Source organism: Lissotriton vulgaris, chromosome 10 (genome assembly GCF_964263255.1).
Source record: "Lissotriton vulgaris chromosome 10, aLisVul1.2, whole genome shotgun sequence".
Taxonomy (NCBI): Eukaryota; Metazoa; Chordata; class Amphibia; order Caudata; family Salamandridae; genus Lissotriton; species Lissotriton vulgaris.
The window spans coordinates 236,292,374-236,314,721 of record NC_141698.1 but is presented as its reverse complement, the minus strand read 5'-3'; positions in this window follow the sequence as shown (position 1 = coordinate 236,314,721).

The window sequence follows — 22,348 nt, the reverse complement described above, 5'->3', positions numbered from 1 at the left end:
ATAAGCATTTGTTTTCAATATAGATATGTACCTATATTTGTATATTACTTTATAAAACATGTAAAATAAATATGTTGTTAAGAGAAAATAAAAATAATAATAATAATAATATTCATCAATAAATAAAAATCATCTTTGGTCTACATGTACATACTTCCATTGTGCATCTATGTACCTTCCATGTACTTGGATCTGTGTGTCTGTTACTTTTCTCCTGAAAAAGCATATCCAATGCACTACCCTATTTCTCATCCTGTGCCTCTATCAATATATTTAATCTAAATATACGTTCTTCCTTTATGTATCTATATCTTAGTGAAGTAGTGTGGCTCACTGGTTAGAGGCGGCAGACCCGAGAGCAGAGGACGGCCCGGGACCAGGGTTCGATTCCCGGCGCGGCAGGTTTCTGGACCAGGGTCAGCGGACTCGATAATTCTCTCGCCTCGGTGCCCACTCTGATCAGCGATCACACTCGGCAACTCTGGGCATTAGCTTGCCTCATCTTCACTAACGGCCCCACCAGACCGCCGGGGATGCCTGGTCTCACCCTGGAGATACCCATTAAGGGACCATCTCTCAGGGAAGCCAGGAAGGGTTTTGCAGCGGTCGAAGCGCCTTGGGAACCTACGGGTAAGTAGTGCGCTATATAAATGCCTATACATATACTTTCAATGTACTTATGGATCTATATATTTATCACTTTCTTCTAATTTAGCATTTCCAATGCACTAGCCTATTTCTCAGCCTATACTTTGCTCTATATATCTTCTAGCCCAACCTTCTGACTCATCTCAAACTTCTTTCTACTACTCCTTCTAATGCACTACCCTATCTCTCATCCTATACATCTATCAATATATCCTCTACATCCACTCTCATATTTATCCCAAACCCCATACCACTACTATGATCGCCAAAATAACCCTTTCTAGACTCTCTCCTGGTCTACCCCTCCTTGCATCATCTGACACCTCTTTTTACTACACCGATCCCGTAAAACAAACCTTTCTAAACTCTCCCCTCTGACTCCTTCCCTCCAAAACTCCTTTTTACTCGTCCAAAAGCCACTTCCTACTGCTAAGACCTTAAAAAAATCCTTCACTCTTTTATCCCTCCACTATCCTTTTCAATCAAAATTAACAGACTAACATGTTCACTTCTCAAATTCCATATTCCATATTCAACTATGCTAATATACTGCCCAAATAACTGAATAACATATCTACTACTCAAATTACTTCATATTTATACTATACTAATTTTCAACACTAATCCTTTATGGGTTCCGCGGTGGCGTGCTACTCGCCAGAAAAGCGCTTCAACACCCATCAGGGGTAACAAGTGCTACATGAATGCAAATCTTTCTTCCCCTTTTATCCATCCTCTATCCTTCTCACTCCAAGTAACAGACTAATATCCACCACTGAAATTACCTCATATTTCACCATATTAATTCACCACTAATCCTTTATAGGCTTCCTGAATAGCATGCGTCAACAAGCGAGCGATAAATAAATACAAACCTTTGTCCTCCTCTATCCTTCTGCTATCATTCCAAATCCAAATAACTGACTAATCTATCCACCACTTAAAATGTACTTGCATGTTTCACTATACTAATTCAACACTGATCCTCTATGGGTCCCGGAGTAGCGTGCTACTCGCCGAAGAAGCGATTCGACGCCTCGTCAGGGGTAGTAAGCGCTATATAAATGCAATTAGAATACAATACAATACCAGTGAGGCTTGAAACGCGTCGGCAATCATCTAATAATTTAGCTGGATGAAATAAAGGATCAAGATAAAGGAATAGAATTGATGCTTTATAAATACACAGTAGAAAGATGCATGGGAGGGTTAAAATACTTTATTCATCATATGTGAACAAAAAAAATTGAATATTTGTTCCACATTGGTTTGTTTTTATGTGGTCGTATTGTGAAAAGTATTGAAAAAGTCTTACCCATTGGTGAAAATGTGTGTTTGTTGTAAATTATGATATATGTAAATGTTTGTAGTATATGTTAAACACTTATTGTGTCCCCATGTGAAGGCCAGAGTCCTTTTTAAAAAAATGATGAGAATTTGAAAAAAACAGGGTGAATAAATAACCCAATTACGGAAAGAATATAGGGACATATTATCAAGCCTGTGCGCTAAAATTATCGCCGCTTTATCGGCCGAAAACGGCCGATAAAGCGGCGATAATGGGCTTGATAATATGCTCTATGGAATTCCAATCGAAGCACATGTTAGATGTGAAGACATCTAACATGGGCTTCGATTGGAATTCCACAGAGCATATTATCAAGCCCATTATCGCCACTTTATCGGCCGTTTTCGGCCGATAAAGCAGCGATATTTTTAGCGCACAGGCTTGATAATATGCTCCATAGTGTGGTTTGTTCAAAATTAATTAGTTTAAATGACAAGGATACCAAGTAATTCACTGTTTAAACTATATACGAAGGCCCTACTTGGTTCCAGTCTGTTGGGCCTATCCCCCCTTTTTATAACTGCCATAGCAGACAGCAGTGTCCCGGGGGTGGGCACCCCAGGAGTTTGTCCTGTGGGTGGCGGTCCCCAGGGCCATCGAGGGCTCGAGAAGGGTGGCCGCGTGGCCCCCCTCCCACCACTTTCAAAGCCCCAGGGTGGTGGTCTCTGGGGCTTGGGGGTCGTAGCGGACCCCCAAATTTAAATAATTAGTTCCCCGGGGAGGTGGGGGTCCCCAGGGCATGTGGGGGTGCTCTAGCCCCTCCCCCCCACATAGGTATTTATTTTTTTAAAGAAGCCCCGGGGGATAGCGGGCCCCGGGGCAGCGGGGAGCTGTGTGCCCACCGCACAATAATTACATAAAGCCCCGGGGTGGCGGTCCCCGGGGCTTGGGGAGCCTTTGAGGCCCCTTATACATTTTAAAAAGATGCTCCGGGGGTGGCGGTCCCTGGGGCTGCGGGGCCTCTGCGCCCCGCAAATATTTATACAAAGCCCCGGGGGTGGCGGTCCCTGGGGCTGCGGAGGTCCCCCGGGGCCCCCGCAGATATTTGGGTAGATGCCCTGGGACTTGGCCCAGCCGGGGGCTAATTAATAACGAAGCGCAAGAGCCCATGCTTTGTTTTTTTTTTTTGTTCGGCCGAATCCGATTTTGATGATTTTTTCTAATGCTTTTTTTGCCCCTGGCGGTCCTTGTGGGACCCCCTGAGCATGTGTAGGGGGTCAGGGTGTTTCTACCCTGCCCCCTTTTTGTGTTTTGCACATTTGTTTTTCTCTTTTCTTGTGCCAGATGGCTGCCAACACTTCCTGGTTTGAAGTGCTGACAGCCAATTAGCATGCAGCTCATGATCGGGAGGGTGCTCGGATCCACCGAGCCTCTATTTATCGAAACTTTTTTAGGTTTTGCCCTGGCTTTGGAGCACATGCGCTCCTCGCCTGTGAGAGCTTAAGTAAAGAGTATGAACAAGGGGACTTCAATCCACGCCCCTGTGTCCGAATCTTTTCTGATTCGCGTGCGTCATGATTTATGTTGTTTTCTCACTTTCCATTTGCTGGACGTCATTTCAGTTACCGCCTTTGCAGTTTTATGATGTTGCCGGTGACAAGTGCATCTGTTTTCACTCAGCCCAGACGCAAAGACAAGCAGCTGAATGAAAACAGATGGTCTCTTTGTGCTTCACGGGGCTGTTGTGAAGATTCTTCTTATCTGCTTGTTTATTTAACAAGCAGATAAGAAAAGTCTTCACAAGGGCTGTGATGCAGAGAGGCATGGCACACAGGCATTCCAAGGGCGCATGTTGCTGCTCATGTGTTTCAACCATACACCTTGTGAAAAGGAACTTAAAATTGTTTTGCAGAAACACTACGATCTGCTCCCCATTGCCCAGATATGCCGGGCATTTACAATATATATATATATATATTTCAAACAGGTTCTACGCCAGACATGCACCAGTGTCTACTTAGTGGTAAAGATAAATACACAGACACTCAACATGTTTACAGACGTCAGTCGCGGAGACTCCCAGCTAGCGAACTTGTCAGAGGCTCAAGATTTTAGAGGCCGCCATGCCACAGCGCCGGAGCGCACAGCCTTGAAAGATACAACACGCACAACGCCCTTGTTCCATCTTGGCTTCAGCCCTCCTTGCCAGGAGCTGGGCTTTTTCTGATCCTAAACTCTAATGCAAAAAAATAATTTGCGCTTCTCAGCGGGGCATAGGCCACAGATGCCACGGGGTTTAATTAGAAAATCCTTGAGCCTGGGACTAAAAGGCATGGAGCGCTGCTCTCCAGGCTCAAACGCGCCTGTAAGTAAAGGAAAGAATCGCCTGTCTGGTGCCCACTGCCCTCTCCAAAGTATCTGCCCTTCTCCCTGAGGCCCTATTCCATGATTCTTTCTTTCTTGTAGTTTCAGACAGCCCTGGTGCACCGCCTCCCACACCCCAATCCGGACCTTCTTCCTGGTAGCCCCCACCCATAGACCACGCAACCTATCCCCCCATCAATCCCCAACCAGCACCGGTGCTGTCCTCAGCCCTGCCCTAATAACTTCCTGGGTGGTTTCATGCACTTGAATCAAAAGATGTTGCAGTAACAGGAGAATCTATCGCCCTTCTCAAGATGGTTCTGATTTTATCGACATGACGGTGATGAAGGCTCATTTGGCGCAACAGGATTTGACTTGAAACTTTGGGTAAATAAAAGGTCTCTGCCTCGGGTATACCCACCCCTTGAACTGTCAAAATGTGACTGAAACCATGGTCCTGCAAGTCAAACACACACAGATCTCTGCTGCTGAGGCATCAACCAGTTGAACTACCGTGCAGGCAAGTCAGGCCTACTTTTCCTCCTCTCTGGAGTAGCTTAAACCCCTGACCGATCTCACAGAGAATATCTGTAGGTTACATACAACCTCTGGTTTGGCACACTGGTTGTATATTTGCACCTGCAGGGAGTGACCTACAGGTTAGGCATAAGTCAATAGCAGGTGCATTGACAGTATACCACTGAGCTGTCTTATGGGATTCAATTCCATGAAGACAGGTCTTTTTTTAGAATTTATTAAATTGTGCGGAGAAGGGGGGGTGCCACAAAAGAAAACATAATTGGGCGACGATGTGGCTTCTGTTATGTTCACGATGACTTACATCCCTGGTGTTGGGACGCCGGTGTGGGGGCAGATGACAGTATGGAAACTCAGATCTCCCCTTTCTTCAGGGACATTGTCGGGAGGGGCTACCCCACATAAGATACTCCATTGAGACTGCACCCAATGTGCCAACTTTCCGACTTTCAGGAAGTTCAGCGAAGTCCATTTTTGAAGCACACATAAGGCCTTTAATCAATTTAGGTCCTTCATAGTCCTTCCCCTCCACGGGGGCGGGGGTCAGAATGTGCAATAGCCGGACAAGCACCACTGCAATCCGCACAGTCAAAATGAGAGCCCTTTGGGGCAGTTGCGTAGCAAGGGTGCCGTGGGTACTTGAGCAAGCAGGGACCCACCCCCCCCCCAACCACATTTCCCGACAAACGCTGCTTGGTTAGCAAAGAGCAGCAGTAGTCAGGATTCAGGGGGCCTGATCGGCATCTGGACACCGGTGCAACCGCACCTGTCGCACCACTGATGGCTAGGGGAGGCACGATATCCAACACAGTCAACTCAGAGACTGCCTCCCAGTTTCACAACAATGGCCTTCTGTCCCAGAAAAGACCAACCCACAGCTGGAAGTGCCCTGCAATTTTACAACATGGGCGGGAGCACCCCAGGCAAACAACACCCGGACAGTTTCACAGCATTTGCAGAAGCGCCCGAGACGGTGCAACGCCTCTCCCCACGTGTAACCCATTGCAGAGACAGTCCCAGATTACCGCAACTCTGACAAGATGAACCGAGAACCGGGGACGTAGTGAACCCCGATCCCCTAGGGCACAGCTTTCCAAACTTTTACATGTTGGTGACACACTTTTTGGAGATTCATCAATTTGGGACACAGTAAGGCAGTGTAGCGAGCGATCGTAGCAAGCGAGCCCGAACCACCTAAGGCGGTTCTGGGGGGTTCTCACTCACTCTGTCTGTCTCCCTTTCTCTGTCGCCCTCCCTCTGTCTGCCTCTGTCTCCCTCCCTCTGTCTCCCTCTGTCTACCTCCCTCTGTCTCGCTCCCTGTCACCCTCCTCCCTCTGTCTGTCTCCCTCTGTCTCCCACTCTCTGTCTCGATCTCTATGTCTCCTTCTGTTTATGTCCCTCTGTCTCCCTCTCTGTCTCCGTTCCTCTGTCACCCTCCCTCTCCCTCTCTCTCTCCCTCTGTCTCCCCCTCCCTCTGTCTCCCTCTCCCTCTGTCTCCCTCTCCCTCTGTCTCCCTCCCTCTGCCTGTCGCCCTCTGTCTGTCGCTTTCTGTCTCCCTCTGTTTCTGCCCCCGGTCTCCCTCTGTCTTGGTTCCTCTGTCTCCCTCTGTCTCTCTCCCTCTCCCTCTCTCTCTCCTCTGTCTTCCTCTTCCTCTCTGTCTCCCTCTCTCTCTGTCTTCCTCCCTCTGTCTCCCTCCCTCTCTCTCTCTGTCTCCCTCTCTCTCTGTCTCCCTCTCTCTCTCTCTGCCTGCTCGGTCTCTGTCACTCTGTATCCCTCCCTCTCCCCCCTCTCTGTCTTCCTCCCTCTGTCTACCTCCCTCTATCTCCCTCTGTCTGACTCCCTCAGTCTGTCACCCTCTGTCCCTACACCCTGCGTGTGTTTCGCCTTGCGGAGACAGCTTCCTGGACACACACACAGGTCTTTAAAAGACCATTTACTGCTTTGGTGTGAATCGCCCGCCCCCCATAGAGCAGAGTGTCAGGGAGTCCGCGCTGCTGCGGTGGTGTTTGCTGACACTCTTTCAAAGGAATGCCTCTTAATTAGCAGCAGTTATGTGCTAAGTGCCCATTAATACCGGTGTCATCCCGCGACACACCCACCCTTTGCAGGCACCCTTTGCAGAGCTTTCCAAACTGTGTGTCGGGACACACAGTTTGGAAAGCTCTGCCCTAGGGATACCAGAATCCCCCTGAGATATCCACACTTTCACAGCTCGCCCTCTGCCACAACATCACAGCACGGGCGGTGTGCCACTTGTGAGAGGGGGATCGCAGCTGACATCCCCGCCACCCCGCTGTTAAGAACTCTGACACCAGTACGAGTAAATGAGTTATATTCATTATGAAGCCAACACAATGCTCCTACAGAAGTCGGAGCGTTAACTTCCAGTCAGTTCGGTTATCAGCTGTTAACTGTCATCCTGACAGTTCCAGCTAATGACCTCACCGCTCGTATGGTGTCCATGCAGGGACACTACTGTGCATTCACTGTACGGTGTCCAGGAGAGGACGCGAGCATTATAATCACAACACATCTTCCCCCTTTAGGGAGAAGGGAAACAAAACGAAGAACAAAAAGAGCATAAGGCTCCACTATTCACAAACATAATCTTTAAGTTTTGCAGGTGGCCCCAACAATCTTCCTGCCCTGCTTCTGTCAACCGGTTGTGCAGATTCGCACACCGGGATGGGAGGTAACCTGCGTCTGAACCCTCCTGGTCTGGTCTGATCGGATGTATTGTCCTCTTGCATGGTGTTTGTTTGCGTGCTACCTCCACTTCTCCCATTGGAAGGTGCTGGCCACTCATAGTCAGATTCTATGTCAGAAAAGTGGTGTTGTGTCACGTTGCTTCTCAGTAATCCAGGTTGGTCTTCAGTAGACTTACTGGGTGGATTGTCTTCCGTGTCATCCACAGGATGTTTGTAGGCAGAGAGAGCTTAGAAAAGCCAACCTTTTCCGTCGCTTAGACGTGCAGAATTGCAATACACCTCGTGCACGGTCAGGGGTTTGGTGTACCTTTCTTGACCCTTCCCTATGTGTCCGCTCTTCTTCACCTTGACAACATCTGCTTTGATTTCCACGTCCTTGCATCTGTGTTTGTTATCGTAGCTGCTCTTGCTCTTAGACTGTGCTTGTGTGAGCCTTTCCTTAACTATCTTTGATGACCAGTGCACTCTGCGAGCAGCCTTAACACAGCCCACATTGTCCTTAGTGAGTGGAGTCCTTCCTCGCATGAGTTCAAAGGGACTGTGACCTGTGGTCTCGCAAGGTGTTATTCTGTATGCCCACACCGTCTTCAGTATTTCCTTCTTCCAGTCCAGCTGGTTAGAATTGGCTATCTGAATGATTCCTTTAAGGACTCTGTTAAATCTTTCCACTGCCCCGTTACCTGCAGGATGGTAGATCGAAGTTGTTTTGTGCTCGATGTTGTGCTTCAACATGTATTCTATGAACATTTCAGATGTGAACTGAACTCTGTTGTCGCTCACTTTCTGTTTAGGCAGTCCTTCGCGTGCAAAAGTGTCTTTCAGGAATTGGACCACATGCTGTGTGTCTGCTTTCTTTACAATTCTTATTTCCGGCCATTTGGTGTAGTGATCAATAATGACTATAATGTAATGTTGTTCATGGTCACTAAGCACTGGTCCCATTATGTCAATGCCTATCCTCTCCCACGGCATGGATGGGCATTGTATGGGGTGTAGTGGTGGCTTGAAAGTCACTTGGGTCTTGTCGGAATCCATGCACAACTTACAGTCTCTTACTGCTCTTTCCACATCAAGGCTAAGACCTGGCCACCAATACATGCTCTTGATCCTACTTTTGGTTTTAGCGATGCCCAGGTGTCCTTCATGGCATAACTCCAGTATTTTCTTCCTGACGACTGTTGGTGGTACAAATCTTCCGCTCCTCACTAAGAGTCCATCTTCTGATGATAATTCGTTTTTCACTTCCCAGAAATGCTTCATTTGTTCAGTTAATTTGTTTTTGCTCGTCCAACCTTCTTTCATCATTTGCATCACTTTTTCAATTTCTTTGTCTCTACTCTGTAACATTAACCACTCCTCCTTTGTTATTCCACTGGACATACCCATAAACTTGCTATACATGAATCATCCACCTCATTAGTTTTGGTGTTGGTTTTTGTTTCTAGTGGCATTCTGCTTAAAAAGTCCGCCACCACGTTTTTCACACCAGGGACATATTGTATGTTATACATGTAACCGAACAGGCGCATTGAGATCCTTGCCAGCCGCGGTGATGCTGTGTACAACCCATTCGTAGTGAGCACTTTCGTTAATGGTTTGTGGTCTGTGCAAAGATTTACCTTCCTGCCCCAGATGTACTGCCTGAAGTGCTCGAGGGCCAAGACACAGGCTAATGCCTCCCGCTCAATCACCGAATATTTTTCTTCTGCTGTTGTTAAAGATCGCGATGCAAATGCAATTGTGTACTCTACTCCCTTTGCATCCTTCTGAGTACAGCTCCTATACCTTTGTTACTGGCGTCGGTTGTCACAAAGTTTTGCAGAGTGGGGTCGAATCCTTGTAAGGGTAGAGTCTTGCACATGTCTTTTTTGAGATCTTGGAAGGTTTTCTCGCATTATCCTGTCCATTCAAATTTGTTTTTGAGTTTTAATTGCTGTCTCAAGGTGTACGTTTTTAGTGAAAAGTTCCTGATGAACTTCGAGTGGTACTCCACCAACCCGAGGAATGATCTCAGCTCTTCTCTGTTGGTGGGTACTGGTGAGTCTTTAATGGCTTGAATTAGTTCATTCTTTGGGCTGATGCCTTCGCCAGTTATTTGATGGCCCAGATAGTTGACCGAATTGCTCGCGAATTTGCATTTTGAGTGCTCAGCCGTTAATCCTTTTTCATTCAAGATTTTCAAAACTTGCTCCACTCGACTGTCATGTTCTTCTCTTGTTTTTTCCATCACCCAGTGACACCCACAATTATTGTTCATTAGCCTTTGAAACATCGCGGCCGCAGAGGCCAAGCCGAATGGCACTCGGGTGAGTCTGAAGCACCCAAATGGCATCACGAACGTGGTTAGTGATTTACTTTCCCAATGTAGCTGTACCTGGTGGTATGCCGATTTTAAATCGATGGTAGTAAACCACTTGACACCCTTGGTGGTGGACAGCATTTCATTAATTTTTGGGAGTGGATATTGTTCCACTATGATGTTTTGGTTTAAATCTCGAAGGTCTATGCAGAGTCTCAGCTTGCCATTAGGGCGTTTGGCTACGACAAGTGGTGCGACCCACTCTGATGCCTCTACTCTTTCTATTATTCCGTCATTAAGTAGCTTGTCGAGTTGGTTTTTGACCTCTTCCCTTATTGCAAATGGTATGTTTCTTCCCTTGTGCACCGTAGGTGTGGAGATTGGTTTTAACCTTATTCTGTGCTGGTACCCTTTCAGTACTCCCACAGTTCCACTAAACACTTTTAGGAATTTTGCTAGTATAAGGCTGGCATAGTCGCTGGTGTCTGATAAACTTAGTACAGGTTCACTACTGTTCGGATCAAGCATGATTCCCAGGCTTCCTTGGTCCATTCACTCTAGAACAGATGGTCCTACCTTCGAAACATAAAGTTTACAATCTGCTTCTCTTCCTTTGTATATGAATTTCAGATTTCTGTATCCACACATTTCAATAGGCTCACCAGTGAATGATTTTATCACAATGTCCGGTTTATCAAGTCTTTCACCAATTTTGGCTTTGAATTTGGCACTCCAGACTTTCTCGTTTACAATTGTATATGGTGACCCTGAATCAGCTACTATGTTTATTTCTACACCTCCAATCGTCATATTACATACCGGTTTTCTTGTCTTTATTTTATTTTTGTTTTTAGCGTCATTGTCCTGTTCTTCATTTATGTTTAGTATGTACATATTGATGTCTTCATCCGATTCGTCCTGTAACTCATCTTCTTCGTTCTCTATTGCTTTTACTCGTTGTGGTCTTCTTCTATTGCATGCCTTGTTGTAATGTCCTATTAGACCACAGAATGTGCATTTAACTTCACAGGCAGGGCATTTAGGATCATATGCCATGTGAGCCGTGCTCAGACATCGATAGCAGTGTCCCCAATTCCGTGTTTCCGTTTTTCTGTATGTTTGTTTGGTGTTTTTCTTATTCCAACTCTGTTTTTGTTGATTTTTTGGTCGGACACCTTGTTCACTTGTTCTCCTTCTTTCTTTATTTTGTCTTCTGTCAGTACTTCTTTGGCACATCGTCCCGTGAGTTCTGCCTTCCTTGCGATATCTATTATGTTCTGCAGTGGGTACTCACCCTTTGCCCACAGGTTATCCTGAATGTTTTCATTTGAGCCCTGCATCACAATCTGATCTCTTATTAATTCGTCATGAAGTTCTCCAAAACGACAGTTTATTGCCAGATTTTTGAGTGCGGATACGTAATCATCTATTGACTCTTCTTTTCCTTGTTTCCTGTAGAAAAACTTATACCTATCCACTCCCACACAAACTGTAGGTTTGTAGTATGTATTTAAATCATTTATCGCGTTGGTGAAAACATCACCTTCATTTCCTGCTCTAATTTTTTTGTTTATTGAGTTATACACTTTTAATCCTCCTTCCCCTAGGCTGTGCATTAGCATTTTGTATTTCTTTTCTGGTTTTACCTCTTCATCTTCTTCTAGAGTGGAGATATAATTAAGGAAATAATCCCTCCACTCTTCCCATTTTAATGCCGGTTCACTACCAGCACGCAAGAATGACTCAGAGGGTGAGAGATTCCAGATGCAACCAGTAGCCATTTTGCAATTTTTTTTAACTTTACCAAACACTTATTAGCTGTGGCTGGTTACTATGCTAATTCTTTTTCTTTTTAGTATATTTAATGTTTGTTGTTCATAAATGCTCCTTATAGTTTTTTTTTGTAAAGTAAAATATGGGTTGCTTGTTGGATGTTACACTGCCTTCAAAACGTTTATTTCATTAAATAGTTTTAAAATTACCGTTTTCGTGTAGAGTGTTTTTTCTTAGGTATTCCTGCTCGTCCAGTTCTGTTTCCAAAATGTGGATATGCGCGTATTGTTTCCGTTCACCGATTGCTTCCTAGAGTATGCGCATGAAAACTAGACTGTCATTAAAGGTGATTACACTTCATTCAAGATGGCCGCCTACGTCGCGTTCGTTCCACCGTGATGACGTAGTGACAGCTGAGTACTCCTGAGCTGGTCGAGATGAAAGTTGGTGGTGACGGTTGCGTTGACGGTTTGTTTATTCCGTTATCTTTTCCTCTGAGGCAGGTTTCTTCTCACATCCATTTCTAGCTTTATTTTGTATTTATGCGGGCATATGTCACTCACAGTCTTTATTTTACCTCAGGCACTTTACAGTTGCAAATTACTGCCGATTTGTTTGCCGATATGCGTCTGGTTTGGCGATTCTCTGTGCGGTTTATACAATCCTCTTCCTAGTTTTCTGCCACACAAATGCTTTTGTATTTCATATATCTTTTTTATATTGTCCCAACTTTCGGCAAATGATTTTCTTTGCTTAATTTGCTGCTTGTATATGCGTAGCGCTTAAGCTCCTAGTAACATTTTTCTTTTATGATGGTTAGTTGGTACCTGAATATTCCTGGTAACATTTTTCTCTTTAGTAGATTAAAAATTTTCCTGCGGTGACTCCCGAGTCTTGGCTTGTGGAGCTGTACTGACTGCTGGTTGCATTAATCTTTATATTTTTTTTCTTTGTTTGTGGGTTCCGTGTTGGCTCTCGTCGCCAGTTTTGTTAAGAACTCCGACACCAGTACGAGTAAATGAGTTCTATTTATTATGAAGCCAACACAATGTTTCTACAGAAGTCGGAGCGTTGACTTCCAGTCAGTTCGGTGATCAGCTGTTAACTGTCATCCTGACAGTTCCAGCTGATGACCTCACCGCCGGTATGGTGTCCGCGCAGGGACACTACTGTGCATTCACTGTACGGTTTCCAGGAGAGGACACAAGCATTATAATCACAACACCCGCCTCCGCCGATAGTTGCCTGCGCCCTACCTTTTGTTACCAAGAACTGGGACACACTCGCGCCCCTGTCCCACATCACTAAACAGCACCCAAGAACCAGTGCTTAATTTGAGCCGGTGGGGCACTTATTTTACGCATCAGATATTTACCGAGATTAAGAGAGGGAAAACACAAAAATTAGAACGATGGCGAAAAAGAAAGACGGTAACAGCGTCATGGGGCAAGAAAGCAGCACCCTTCAAGAGGGAGATAAAAGGAGAGGTCTGAAAGTTGAAGATGCACACAGTAGTTTTAGGACTATCAAGACTTGGTATTCGGTGCGCCTCAATTTTCTGGGCAGACCATTGGGTACCAGCACTTTTTCCTTTGACAAATTAAGCAATGCAGAGCCAGTGCCCCTCCCACCATTGGGCGTCCCCTCAAGAGACACATTGACCCAGGCCCGTCCTGTCAGGGTCTGAAACCTACACTTAGTTTGTTTGACTGGGACAGTTCCAGAACCTCTGTATTACGCAACAGCTGCACGTGAGCGCTCAGACACGCCCCACAGTGCACTGCACAGGGTTAATCACCAGAACCTCACAGATAGGATACACTTTGCCCCTCAGAGAAATCTGAACCCCCCAAAGCTGGGATGCGTCTACACGTGACATCATTAGCTTGCAGCCCCATATAAAGAAAATGTGCAGGTACTGGGAAAGCCCTTATCTTGAAGTCAATAATTTAAAATTCAGGTGTTCATCCCAGAAATGAAAGGGCAGGGACGCTTTTTCTGGATTCAGACGTTTATGCACATCACGGTAATGTTTTGCAGTAATGTGAAGTGCTACATAAAGATAATGGGGATGGATATATATTTGTGTGGAAGCAAAGAACTGTAGAATATTGGTGTAGGTTAAAAGGTCAGGTGACAGTTGCACTGTCAAGCCAGGCATAAACATCCATATGTGTTAATGACTGCTATACTCTCATCTGATCTGTGCTCCTGCCAGAGAAAAACACCACACATTATATAGTTATCTAAGACACTTCAACAGAAACTCAACTCATATTTGTGCCCCTGAAAGTTCAACCTCAAGGCAGCTGGATAAATAAGCAATCTGATCTCAGTTGTGTGAGAGCAAGCACTTTTCTGGGGAAGCACACAACTTCTGTCCCATCAAAATGTGTACTCCTGGCTCCCAACATGTAGGCAGAGCAAAAGTCCCTCTCTTGGCGATTCTCATTCTCATATAATCGTCTGGCGACAGATGTGCTATCAAGCCACACCATGAAAAATTAACCATCAGATCCTATCTTTTCCATTCAACAGCCCTCCCCTTAAGATCTCCCTGTGAGTCAACTCATGGGGTGTAAGCAAAACCGCAGCACTAAAGTGGAATATGGCAACCTAGCAACCACCATGAAACAGACATTAAGATACACAGTAAAACCGTCACCCCTGCATACACCAGTGCATTAAACAAAGATAAACTAACATTATTAGAACACAATAAATCACTCAAACCTTCATGCCCAATCTAAAATAAAAATATAATTTAAACAAGCATTAAAAATGCAATTGGTCTCACCTTTCATTAAGTTAAAGCCATTTGCTTTGCTTTACAACACCATTAGTAAAGAAAATGGCTTTAACTTAATCAAAGGGGAGACCTATTGCATTTTCAATGCTTGTTCATTTCAGCAACTACTGAACGGATTTATACCATTTAAAAAAAAAAATTCTTTCTTAACCAAGAGCTACCTTTTTGCCAAATTTGGGGTAATTCCGTTCAGCAGTTCGGGCTGTAGTCGTGTCTAAAGTTTCCTATGGAAAATTGCATAGGGAAAAAACGTTTTGGGACCCCCTTTTTTCTCGGCCCCCGCTTGCTGAATCACCCCGAAACTTTCGAGATAGGAGCGGACCGGAGCACCCCACCAGTTTTGAAAATTTCGCAAAGATTCGTCAATCGGCGCCAAAGTTATTGGGAATAGAATGTTGTGATTTTCCTATGGTAATTAGGTCCTAACTATAACTACCTACTAGCGACCGCTAGTAGGTTATATATATATATATATATATATATATATATATATATATATATATATATATATATATATATATAATCAATCGCATAAGGTACGGTGTCAAAGAAATCTCCTGACACACCAGTCGAAGTTTGAAAGCTTTATTAACAAGAATAAACAAGCATGAGCAATCATCCTAAAAGTGTTTGATTCTTTTCTTGATAAACAACATCTTTTACGATTTATCTAAACCAAAATACAATATGAAAAATGTATTTATCAGATTTATATTGTATCACGGCTGTTGGATGTATTAGTAGTGTCTCGTTGGTGTGGTACAGCTTCTTCGCTTTCGTTAGGAGAAAGATGCGTTGTGACCTGTCTCCATCCTAAACTACTCTGGAATGTTGCGTTTTCATGCTCTGTAATATATCGGTGATCAATCACATCATGGCTCCTGATGGGCTTTCCATACCTGTAACCAGTTTCTGAATAAAATATTATTTTAGCATCTGCCTTTCACCCGAGTCATCCATTATCATTGTCCATCTTTCACTAAAACAATAACTTTAATAGGGGGTCTACCATCTGGTGTGCACGGGATTTATACAGTTGGGAAGTTTCATTTTAAATACCAGGAATCAAGAAGCAGTGGCAGCTGCTGCTACAAAGTGCGCGCTCTTGAGGGGTGAGAGGCTTGCCTCCAAGCAGCCGGTTGCTTTTGGAAAGATGCCGCATTAACCACATAGTGACAGGCTCATCCCTCGCTCCGCAATCTGTCAAGATAATCCCATATGAAAAGAGGCGTGAAAGCGCCGGTTCCTATGAACGTAAACTCTCTGGGATGAGAACACGGCGCCGCCATGCCTGGCAGGACAAGCTGCGCAACTGACGGATCTGCGCCTCCTGCCAGCCGGGAGGCATCGCAGCATGGCAGGCAAAATATTACACAACATCATAGCACAAGGTAGCTAGCACGCAGCAACCGGGGAACAAGGCCCCCACATCTACCACTAGGCGCAGAACAAGAAACTATGATGCCAAACCCGAGTGGCTAAGTCTCGAGAGTAGTTTCCCTACTGGGTTTTATCCGCTGCAGGTGCCGTGATCCCCCCTCCTCCGTGGTACTACGTACGTACGAAAATGACCAAAGATGAAACGGGCTAAGTGGCCTATTAATGCCACCCCAATCTAGGACGGGCGAATGTAGTGACCTGCGCTCTCTAAGCTTAAGCTCTCTGCGGCTGCTGCACCTCGCGCCACTGCCTCTTCCACCTAAGTCGCCATGTTGTGACAGGAACAGAAACCCGCGAGGCTGAGGTGGGGGACGCAAAAGCTGCGCGACATGCTGGGAGGCAGCACCAGCTTCTCTGTGCGGGCATGTTGGCGCCACGAATAGGACGGCCATAATAGAGTGGGAACGTAAGGACGCGATAGAAATATGAACAAGCGCATTCCTCTCGCTACAAGGACGCAGCAGGGGGAGGGGCTAGGGGAGGGGCGAGAGGAGGGGGCGAGTGAAAGTATTTCACTTGCGGGAGCGTGCAACGCCAGGAGCGATAATTGCTTCCATATGGCGCCGCGTGCTCCCACAAGTAAAACGCCACACGTGCACACGTTGCCAATAAAGGCAATGGAACGCGTGCACGTTTTTGGCTGAAAAGCTGTACCGATTGCAAAGGTGCATTTTTCCTATTCTGCACATGCACGCTGCATAGGTGAGACCCAAAAAAACATTGTCTGTGAATCGCAGAGCCAGTTGGCCAGGGTGTCTCCTAGCAAACGTGGTGGAGCAAACTGCCCAAGATGGGTTCAGAACTCAAATCTGTACCCTACTACACTTATCTTTTTCACAGTAATCACATGATTAACAATAATCACAAATACATGTCTAGTTTGTCCTCCTGAGAATGAAAAACGTAGCCCTCAAACATTTTTTGGCTGACCTACTTCATCTTCACTTATCATATTTCAGGAGCCAAGATGCTAAGACAGCTCCATGTCGGAGGTGAGCAGTTCCAGTGGGCAATGTTAGCATGAGCAATAATACGTGGCTGAAATCAGTTACAGTTACAATGATGAAAGCAAATACACTTTTGCTTATACAAACCTCCCTCTTGCACTATTTTAAGACACTTCAATAGCCAGTCATCATAACCTTCATCTTGAAATGTTGGTGTATATGATGACGTATTCTTGTCTCTAATGAAACTAGTAATTTAGCCAATAAAAATATAGACAAGAATGTACATTTGCATTAGAGCAACAAAAATGATCAAAACAGACTTAAGGATGTTTGGCCGCAGATCTACTAAAATGCTTTTCAACCATGACCAAAGGTTCAGTCTCTTAAAATACATTTAATCCGAAATTGTGTATAAATATTGAACACTTTCTCATATTTTATCTGTTCATGTATACCCATGAAAATGTCTGGATTATAAATCCAGCATTCTTCTCCTATAATTGTACAAATTACTCTCTTAACAGTCAATACAAAATCAAAAGCCAAAAGCCATTCCATTTTTCTAAATCACAGTCGCCGAGACATTAATTGGGTCGTTGCAGTGGAGGTTGCTACCGCCTCCAAACCTTGGCAACTCTACATAGTTCATTTATAGGTAGTAAGTATGGGCTGAAAATCCGTTCCGCTCGCGGATTTTGCGAATTTTTGGCAATTTCGCGGTCCGCGAATCGTGTGAAATTGTCAAAGAATTCGCAATTCGCAAGTTGGCGGATTTTTTTTGCTTGGTCGCGCTTCAAAAATACAATCTTGCGCGTGATTCTGAGTTTGCCGAGTTGTTTTCCGCCCGGTTTGCATGCGCTGGGCCATTTTCGATCTTGCTGCGTGATCCACAAGACTTTTCGACCGTGAGTACGTCATGCCGTGATCGCGCGAGACTATTCGACCGAGAGTACGTCATGGAGTCCCGCCATCTTGCAATGGGAGACTTTCAGAACGCGAATATGTTATAAAGGCCCGCGATCACGCATCGCGAGAGTAAAGAATTGCGAACACGTAGATGCGCCGCACAGCTGACATCCGGCGGGAGATTTGAACATGTCGCTTTCCCGAAATCACAAAAATAGCAACTCTGCACAAGAAATCTATCGCTGGCAGCATAAACCTTCTGAAATTGATGATTTGGATCAGAATAACTCCTCAGATTGACATTTGGATGCACTTTTTGGTGCAAGGAGTGCATTTTTGGGGGGTTGGGAGGAAAGAAGTGCCCCAGAATCTCCAACTTCCTGTTCCTGTCCAGCAGGCTCCTCCCAGTGCTTTGTCCATGTCCTGGTCACTTTTCATTTGGATCTGGAGCTGGAAGGATTACTCTTTGGCTGCTGCTGGATATTTGTATTCAATTACTTTTTGTTTGGATCACTTTTGGAGTTGAGATTTTACAAGTACGTTGGTTTTGTTTGTTTGGGGCATTTATAAACTTTTGCACAACTTAAAAAAATATTGTGGGTAGCCACAGTATCCAGTAGGCCCAGGGTTAGTCATGGGTGCATGATACAACTGTTTCTGTGAGTTTTGTTGAATGTAAACATCATTTAGGGCATGGATGGCATTGGATTGGGGTGATTTTTGTGTGTATTTTGATTTTTTGGGTGCTGTTGGGGCCTGGTCTAGGGCCTGGCCATGTGGGTGGTGGCCATTTGAGGCCTGGTCCAGGGCCTGGCCATGTGGGTGGGGGTCTAGGGGTCATTCTGAAGCAAGGCAGTGTGGCTTGTGCCATAGGCCTGCACCCAGTCTGACTTGCTTTCATCCATTTTGCCCAGGGGTACTCAGTGGTGCATGGACCAAGTTTTTCTGTGGGGTCTCTTGAATGTAAAAATCATTTAGGGCATGGATGGCATTGGATTGGGGTGATTTTTCTGTGTATTTCGATTTTTGGGGGTGTTGTGGGGGCCTGGTCCAGGGCCTGACCATGTGGGTGGGGGCCATATTGAGGCCTGGTCCAGGGCCTGGCCATATGGCTGGGGGTCTAGGGGCCATTTGAAGCCAGGAAGTGTGCTTTGTGCCATAGGCCTGGACCCCGTCTGCCTTGCTTTCATCCATTTTGCCCAGGGGAACTCAGTGGTGCATTGACCAAGTCTTTCCGTGGGGTCTCTTGAATGTAAACATCATTTAGGGCATGTATGGCATTGGATAGGGGTGATTTTTGTGTGTATTTTGATTTTTTGAATGTTGTTGGGGCCTGGTCCAGGGCATGGCCATGTGGCTGGGGGTCTAGGGGCCATTTTGAAGCCAGGCAGTGTGCTTTGTGCCATAGGCGTGCACCCAGTATGCCTTGCTTTCATCCATTATGCCCAGGGGTACTCTGTGGTGCATGGACCAAGTCTTTCTGTGGGGTCTCTTGAATGTAAACATCATTTAGGGCATGGATGGACTTGGATTGGGGTGATTTTTATGTGTATTTCAGTTTTTGGGGGTGTTGTTGGGGCCTGGTCCAGGGCCTGGCCATGTGGGTGGGGGCATATTGAGCCCAGGCACTTTTTGCCATAGCCCGGCAAGCTTGTGGGGCCACTAGGCCTAGGGTTATGATGAATGGGTGCATGAAACAACTCTCTCTGTGTGGTCTCTCTTATTAATTTAAACATACATTTTTGATTAGAATTGGAATTTTCATTTTTTGTCTTTCTTTGTTTTTGGGTGTATTGTGCTAATAATAATAAATGCCTAGTTGCAATAGTATTAATTGAAGCACGACATATACAACATTTATTAAACTGATGTTCCTCTGGCTTCTTTGCTTTTAGGTGTACAAATACTGAGAACCAGGAAGAATCCTCAACATCATCACTTGTTGTAGTGCCAGGAAGAAGTCCTGCTGCTGGGTGCACTGTGCACAACATAACGTGGCATCACGTGTGGCCACAGACAACTCTGCAACTCGTGCAACTGCATCCTGCTGTTCTGACATCTGAAGAAGATGAGCCCAAAGAAAGGTAGCCGTAGCTCCTCTACCAAGAAAGTTGCCAGTGCCACTGCGAGTAAGAAGGAGCAGAAAAAGCAAGTGGCGCCACTTACCAAGGAGACTGGTGTGCCGACCGCCACTTTTTTGGGGAAAAAAAACTACGCCTGCAGCAGCGGGGTCCGCCGGGGACCAAGCTGGGAGCAGCACTTCCGCTTCATTGGTCTCAGTGCCACCACGCCAAATTAAGCCCAAGTCCATGAGTGCCGCAGAGGCAGCCACTTTAATTTCTCTTTCACCATCGACCAGTGATGTTGGCAATGACTCATCGCAAAGTAGCATCCAATCAACGCAGGGTGTAACTCATCTGACGAGTGTTCAACCACAGCCGTAACAACAACCACAGGTGCAACAAGAAGAGGCGCAAGTAGAGGCGCAAGGAGAGGCGCAAGTAGAGGCGCAAGGAGAGGCGCAAGTAGAGGCGCAAGTAGAGGCGCAAGTAGAGGCGCATGGAGAGGCGCAAGGAGCGGCACAAGGAGAGACACAACTGCCCATAATACTTGTTCCTCCAGAAGTAGCGGCACATGAGGAAATCGAGATTCATGCGGAGTTATCAGCCGAGCAAGCCACTCCTGATGATCCATTGTCTTCCAGATCCCCAGCAAGGAAAAGGAGGGCTAGTACATCATCTTCTTTGAGCCCCCTTCCTTCTGATGATCTAGATCTTGATTGGCACCCACCAACAATTCAGTCTGAAGGGGAGGCACGCCATGAGCCGACAAAGCTAGGTAAAAGGAATGTTCCCGCAAGGCTTTCAGTTATGGGTGATGAAGAAATAGAAGTGGTGTCTTCTGCTGCTGATGAAGAGTCTGACAATGACGACCCAGTCATCAGAGTCGTCACTCCAGCCCCAGCGGGCATGCAGCAGACAGACATGTTTACCCTATCCCGAAATGCTGTGCGGGATGTGGGCGGCTTGGCACTGGTACCACCACCACCAACACAGGTAACTACTACACCAACACGACCTACAGCTTCCATATTTTCTGTTCAGAAGCTCAACCTCCATTACCTCAGGTGGTAATGGTGGTGCTGTAAGTGCTCAACAGAGTCCAATTCCGCCACGCCCATCCTCCACTTCATCTGGCATTGAAAGTAGCACCTCCACCACCACCAGAAATCTCAACTCCCAAGTTTGGGACTTCTTTAGTATTAGCAAAAAGGCGGAAAACCTAGATATTTGTTCGATTTGTAAAGCAGTAGTTAGTCGGGGTAAGCTTGGTACCAACTATGGTACCGGAGTCCAGAGAGGTCATCTCCAAAAACACATCATCATCCAGTGGGAGGCGCACCTAAGTAACATCCGGAAAGCTAAAAGTACAAATCCAAATGTAGCCATGTATATTGCATCTGATGATGATGAGCAGATCGTGCAGGGGGGAGGTGAAGATTCAGAAGCAAGCAACATTTTTTCTGGTACACACAGTAGCCCAGCCAGCAGCACTGCAGTGGTGGCGCCCACACCCTTTACCCCGGCAACATCTAGGTGGCATAGTAAGAGTGTGGGAGAGACACCAATGCGAAAAAGTACATCAATGAGTCGGACTGGGTCGACGAAGTCTTGACCATCATCATCACATATAAAAAAAACGGTCCAGACCACCATTAAAAGCATGTTTTGGTCAGAGGCGCCATTTGAAAGCAACCACCCAACAGCACGTCTATATAATGCAATGCTGGCTAAAATGTTAGCGCTGGACCTTCTCCTTTTTTCTTTCGTGGAAGGGGTGGGTTTTCGAGAATTTATGGCAACTGTATGCCCTAAATAGAAGGTTCCTAGCCGGTCCTAATTTGCCAGAGTTGCGGTTCCAGCACTACATCAAGATGTTCTGGGCGTGATTGGGGCAGCTTTGCAGAAGAGTGTTGTTCACACTATCCACCTGACAACAGACATGTGGACCAGTTGCCAAGCCGTTGATTACATGTGCATCACTGCACACTTGGTCTCTATTGCGGGGGTTTGAGACAAGATAGCTGCAAGTGTTGTCAGAGTCACAATTTTTCAAGCTACTTGGAAACATGCAACAGTAGCCATGTTTGCCATGGAGAAATCTCACACTGCAGCAAACATTTTGGAGGAGTTTAACAGTAAGGTCTTTCAATGGCTGCATCCAAGAAGGCGCATGATTGGTTATGTTTCCACGGATAATGGCAGTAATATAGTTAAGGCCATGCAGGATGGTGGCTATTTCAGAGTGCCGTGTTCGGCGCACAGCATTAACATTGTTGCTCAAGATTTCTTGAAAAAAGAAAACACAGTCAGCAAGTTACTGACCACCTGCCGAAGAATCTGCACACATTTCAGCAATTCTTTTAAGGCCCGGAAGCAGCTGAGGATCATTCAACATGACCGTAGAGTGCCAGTCAGAGGACTCATCCAGGAGGTGGCAACACGTTGGAACTCAACCTTCTACATGCTTGAGCATCTGTTTGAGCAGTATTTGGTAATCAATTAGTATGTCTTTAATGCACGGGGTGCTGCTTTAAAAGACATGAGGCTAGAGGCGGAGGAATGG